This window comes from Crocuta crocuta, unplaced genomic scaffold, assembly GCF_008692635.1.
Source record: "Crocuta crocuta isolate KB4526 unplaced genomic scaffold, BGI_CrCroc_1.0 scaffold27, whole genome shotgun sequence".
In the NCBI taxonomy this organism is placed as follows: Eukaryota; Metazoa; Chordata; class Mammalia; order Carnivora; family Hyaenidae; genus Crocuta; species Crocuta crocuta.
The window spans coordinates 1,787,088-1,793,377 of NW_027532250.1; positions in this window are offsets into that span (position 1 = coordinate 1,787,088).

Sequence of the window (6,290 nt, forward strand, 5' to 3'; positions counted from 1 at the left end):
GGAAGGGTGCCCCCGATAACTGTTTTGAAAGCCCCAGTCAGCCAAGAGCCCCGTGCAGACTCCCTCTGTGCAGCCGCGCCTCGGCCGCCAGGCAGGGCTAAGCCCATCGCTCCGTCCTCTGCCGTCCAGACTAGGGCCCGAACCGGCCATGACCTTGACTCCACCTTGTCACCTGTCAGAAGGCATTCTGTCTCCCAGAGCAAGCGACGTGACAGAGAGAGACAGGGAGACAGGCGGCCGCAAAGAAGCTTGGACGGGGCACCAGGTCTCGGCTGGCAAAGCCGCGAAAACACAAAATGACCACAACTAAAAAAAAAGAAACTGCCGCTCTCTGAGCCGTAAGTGGTTTCCCGCTGCCATAAAGGTACGGGTCTTGCGTTCCAGAATCCGATCTGCGGAGGCCCACTTGGAAAAGAGAAGTTCACCTTTGTGATTTCCTGCTTTCCAACCATCCCGGGAGGGGCCTCGAAGGCTCCCAGTGGCTGCCATTCCCTCCTCCGCCCTGGGCACACACCCCCTGTGGAAAAGTCTGGCAGTCGTGAGGGCCCTGCAGGGCTGAGCTGTCTCCCTCTGCGTCCAAATTCACCCCCTTGTGATGTTCCCAAGCAAAACACAAGAAGCCACTTAAACTTGAATTTCAGATAAGCGACGGACAATTTTTTTTAAGCACAAGTATGTCCCGTGCAATTTTGGGGATATACTTACCCTGAAGTNTTTTTCTTTCTCTCTCTCAAAAGAAATAAGTAAATTTTTCAAAAAATAATATTCAGGGGACACCTGGGTGGCTCAGTCAGTTGAGCATCTGACCCTTGATTTTGGCTCAGGTCGTGATCTCCTGGTTCAGGGGTTCGAGCTCCGCATCTGGCTCTGTGCTGCCAGCAAGGAGCCTGCTTGGGGTTCTCTCTCTTCTCTCTCTGTCCCTCCCTCCCTTCTCTCAAAATAAAAATAAGCCAAAAAATAAAAATAAAGAAAGAATATTCAGGACCTACGTTATTCAATTTTCTCACCTGCCCTGCAGCTAAGGAAGGAGGGAGGGGCTCAGAGACTGGCCCTCGACTCTCTGAGCTCCTAAGTGTTCACCTGGGTTCTGTGAAAGGGGGGCCTTGGGTTCAGGGCAGCGGGGGCGGGAGGGGAGGCCGATGCTGGGTGAGCAGTGAGGACGGATGTGAAGCGGAGGCCACCTCCCTGCCCCCGTGCTCCTGCATCCGCCNTGAGCTTGGGCACCTGGGCGGCTCCGACTCTTGATTTCAACTCAGATCACGATCTCAGCGTTCGAGGGATCAAGCCCTGCGTTGGGCTCTTTGCTGACAGCGTGGAGCCTACTTGAGATCCTCTCTCTCCCTCTCTCTCTGCCCCTCCTCTCTCATTCTGTCTTCCTCTCTCTTAAAATAAATAAACTTTAAAAAAATGTGCTGAGCTCGTGGTATTTATGAAGCATTTTCCATGCACTATCTTGATTCATTCTCCCGAAACGTTTTGAGGAAGAGCCTGTTCTCACCCCGCGCGGTGGAGGGGTGAGTGACTTGCCAGGCCTCTTCACTGGTAGTGGTGGCCGGGGATGTGAGCTCAGGCAGGCCAGCCTGACGGCTGGCGGGCTTAGCAGGAGTACTAAGCACTAAGTACCTTGGAGTCCCCTGTCAGCACTAGACTTCACAGTTTGGGGAAGCAGGGGACCAGTTTGGCCAGTTCACTTCTCACGCTGACTTACACATCTTCTCCTTCTCCAGTGGTAGAAAACGAGGCATCCCCAGCGCACCCGGGCAGCGGCCGGGGCCGCTCATTTTGCAAAGTCAGCGAAGCAGGAGGCGGGCAGCCTCTGAGTCAACACGGTGACGGTGCAGCCCGCAGGCCGGATCCGAAGCTGCAGGACCCACCGCGCCCTGTCTGCCAGCCCCGGGCAGAGGCCCGGCCACACCGGCCGCTCTGCCAGCTGCTTTCCCGGCTGTGCTGCAGCTGCAGACAAAGGCTGGGCGGATTCCTGGGTAGAAATGTCGAGGTGAGGGCAGGTGTGGGCTCCCCTAAGTCAAGGCCGGTGGGCTCATCAAGGGATAGTGCAGCCACGCGGTGGAGCTCAGGCCTCACACCGGCCTGAGCACAGACCCCTGCTCTCCCATATCCAACAGCGGGGCCCTTGGGGAAACCCCTTCATCTTTCTAAGCCTCAGTATCTATGTCTGTAAAATGGAGCAGCAGTAATGAGAGACTCTTCCTCTGGGGGCTGCCGCAAGGCCCCGATGAGACGGCCTGCTTGGGCACCCAGCAAGTGGCCGGCCACTGCGCGCTGTCTGTGCCACATACCCTTCCTTCCCTCCCCGCACTGACCCCCCAGCGCCGGCAGCACATGCCCTTAGGTCCCTGCCCGGAATCCCTCTGCCGATGGCAACCCCCTCTCCCCCTCCGTTGGGAGTTGCTGTGGCTGCCGCTTCACAAACAACCTTCTAGAGAGAGTCACCCTGGGTGACGAAGCCGCCTTGCCCCAGATGCCCAGGAAGCGGCGTGCGCTCCCCTTGCCTGATTTCTCGGGCCTGGGGCAGCCCGGGGAGTGACTTCCCCGGGAGGGTGGTGGCTTTCTCTCCTTGTCGCGGGGATGCGGGGTCCTGGGCGCTGTATCCACTAGGAAGATGCTGACATCTTCGCGCGGCCGGCAGCAGGAGGCCAGAGAGAGCTGCACCCCGGGAAGACGGGGTCACCTGACAGCAGCCATGCCCAACGCAGGCGGCCGCTGTGTGGGGGTAACCAGAGCCCCCAGGGGATGAGAACACCTCCCCGGGGGACGGCTCACTGTCCCTGCCTCCGGATCCCCTCCCTCCTTCCATAAACAGTCACCTGCCAGGGACACGGGTCGCCTTGAGCCACCCTGAGTCCCGGCAGCCGTGGAGCCTGTGGTCTTGCCGACCAGTGGTGACCGCCTAGAACTTTCTCCTGAGTTTTGAGGCTGCATTCGGACTGGGAGAACAGCAAGAGCCCGTGAGCCCAGGAAGGGGGTGGCCTTGCCCTCCTGGCCCTGAGCGTGACTCTGCCTGTCAACCTGCCTCTGTACGGGTCTGGCCACAGCCTCTTCGTCCCGGGTGCTGTGCTTTCCAGCCAGCGTGCCTGCGGTGCAGACAACCCACCTCTCGCGGATATTTCCCGGGTTCATAGGATGGATGTGAAGCCCTCAGCGCATTGCCGACCTTTGTAAGGCCAAAAAAGAGGAAGAGCACAGGGCAGACGGATGTTCTCCGTCCAGCTGTCTGGCCGCGTGAGGACTCCACTCTCCGGACCGCCTGACGCGGGGACTCCTCTTCCCTGGCGGTGATGCTTTTGCTCATCCATCCAAAGCCTCCCAGGAGGAGGGCCCTGTGCTCACGCTCAGCACATACCACAGCTGGCTGTGAGGACAGCAGCCCGTGGGGACGTTTTTCTTACTGACTGTGGACACCAGGGCGACGGGAAGCATCACTGCAATGCACCCCGACCCTTTCCAGGCAGCCCAGGATCGCAGACCGGCCCAGCGCAGTGGCTCTGTGGAGGCGCGCAGGTCCCCAGGGTGCTGGCCGAGCTGCCCTCAGAGGGCATCAGAGGGAGGGGCAGACGTCTGATCTAAACGAAGGCTGAAGCCCCTCCGGTAACCGGGCACGGCCCACCCACACCTGAAGTGTCTAAAGGAATCTCTCCTAGTTCCCTGGGCTATTTCTATGTTTTATCTTTTCTAAAAAAAAAAAAAAAGTGCACACGTATCTGCTAACAGCACAGGCGCACACACAATAGCCTCCCAGACACAATGCAAGGGGTGATACGAGGAAACCTAAGCCCGTCTTCACCCCTGGGCCCCCGGGCTCTCCGCCCCCCTCCCCAGAGACGACCCGACCGCTGGGACTGAGTTCAAGGACACCTATCGTGAGATGGCGTCTGTGTCTTACACACCCGTGTGTTATGTTCTGCTTCCGCGTGGCACAAAGGGCTGTGTGTGTCCACACACTCTGCGCCCTTGTCGGTCTCTGCCCCCTTTCCCATCAGTACGCGTCGGAGCCGCGACGGTGACCTAATTCAAGGACATTGATAGACATCTGCTCGCTGTTACCACCATGAACAGCCTCGTGTGTTGCGTGGTCATGCGTTTCTGGGGACGTCTGAAGGGCGCTGGTGCCGAATCTGGGGGAAAGGACCCTGACACCCGCAGAGACCCGTAGACACAGGGCAGACGTTGCCAAATCACCCACCAGAGACATTGACTTAAAACCCTCCCGGCCCAAGGCTGCAGGTGTGTCTTTAGAGGAGTTTTGTTTTGGGGGCCCCGGGGAGGGGGGGCTCAATCATTAATATCTGACTCTCGATCTCGGCTTAGGTCATGATCCCAAGGTTGGTGAGTTCGAGCCCCGTGTCGGGCTCTGAGCTGACAGTGTGGAGCCTGCCTGGGATTCTCTCTCACTCTCTCTCTCTCTGCCCCTCCCGCAACCTCTCTTTCTCTTCTCTCAAAATAAATAAATAAGTTTTGGGGCGCCTGGGTGGCTCAGTCGGTTAAGCATCCAACTTCAGCTCAGGTCATGATCTCACAGTTTGTGGGTTTGAGCCCCGTGTCGGGCTCTGTGCTAACAGCTAGCTCAGAGCCTGGAGCCTGCTTCAGATTCTGTGTCTCCCTCTCTCTCTCTGACCCTCCCCTGCTCACCCTGTCTCTCTCTCTCTCTCTCAGAAATAAATAAAACATTAAAAAAAAATTTGAAAAAATAAATAAATAAGTTTTAAAATAAAGATAAAGGAGTTTTACTCAGGCAGCCAGGATGGGGAATACCTCTGGCTGATCCAGGATCGAGATGCACCAGACAAGGCTCCGTGACCTTCAGGCAGCTCCTCTTCTCAGATCTGTGTCCCAGCACTGCCAATGAGAACTTGGATAAGTCACTTAGCGTTTCTGGGCCTCAGTCTCCCCCTCTGTAAAATGGGAATGTGCTACCACCTGCTGCATGGAGGGGTGTTAAGGAGGAGATGAGTCAGTGCAGTAAGGCACTGAGACCAGGGGCTTGTCAGAGCCTGGGCTCAGATGTCAGGCATTTACAGTTGCTGTCGTCGGGCTTATGTGTATAATTACAGGATTCTGTGTCAGGTGCCCAGCACATCACACGTTATCACTTTTACCTTGAGCTCGATTCCTGACATGTGCGAATAGTTAATGACTAAATCTGGCTTGTCGATAACGAGGGGTTGGGGTTTGTGGATTACGGTGACAGCTGTCCGGGGAATACCAGAATCTGACCTCCAGCGACAGAGCCGGGATGCCTCCCCGCCCTGCGCCTCTGGCCTGAGTCAAGTTAGGACTCTGACCTTCCCCTTCACAGTAAAATGGAGAGTTGCCTCCTCCAGGAGGTTAATTCGATAACTATTTCGAATTTAGCTCATGTTTCAGCATCCTTCCCGCCTCCTCCTGGACACTGCAGTTCTCAGCAGACACACCCGCCGAATTCAGCCATTTCCTTCGCGTGAGATCATGACCTGAGCCAAAGCTCAAGAGGTGACCACTTAGCTGACTGAGCCGCCCTCGGGGACCCTGATGCTGCTATTTTTAACCCAGTGGACCCCTCAAAGCCCTTTTCCTCTGGTGCGCCACAGCAGAGGCATTGACACAGCAGGAACGGGGTGTGGCCTGAGACCCGGCCAGTTCTGTGCACAGGACCTCACCATGCAAAGCGGCGTCGAGTCGTGAGGTTGCCCGGGTTCTGTGACTCGCCTTCCGTGCCCAGCAGCTGGGAAACCTCTGGCGGATTCCCAAACATGGCTCCAACGGTCACACCTTGTATCTGAGTGTGTCGGCACACGCGGGTGGCGTTGACGGAACGCCTCACACTCCGCCGCTTGTTTTGGCCTTCCGAGGAGCCGCAACAAAAAAATATTTTAGAAAACCATTTAAATAGCTACCAGTTGCCTCTCCCGGTTCTTCTTGGCATTCGTTGTATTGACATGATATTTCCATCTGTTTTCCCATGGCAGACTCCGTGTCTGGCAGCAGAATTACTTTACAGCCTTTTGCCAGACAAATTAATTTCCTTCACTTCCCACTTCGGTTAGAAATTTCAATCTTGCTGTCATGGGGACTGAATCCGCATGGGCTGGACTCTCAGGTTATACCAGGGGAGGAAATTTGAAGAGGAAAGGCCCTACCATGCAAGGAAAAAAAAAGTGGTTCCGATAAGAAAAATGAGGTATAAATATTTAAAACTGAAAGACAGGCGGCCATGACTCTCCTGGCTCGGGACAACCCTCAGGACTTCGCTGCTGATGAGGTATTGATTGTTTCTGGTCCAAGTCGGGAGAAGA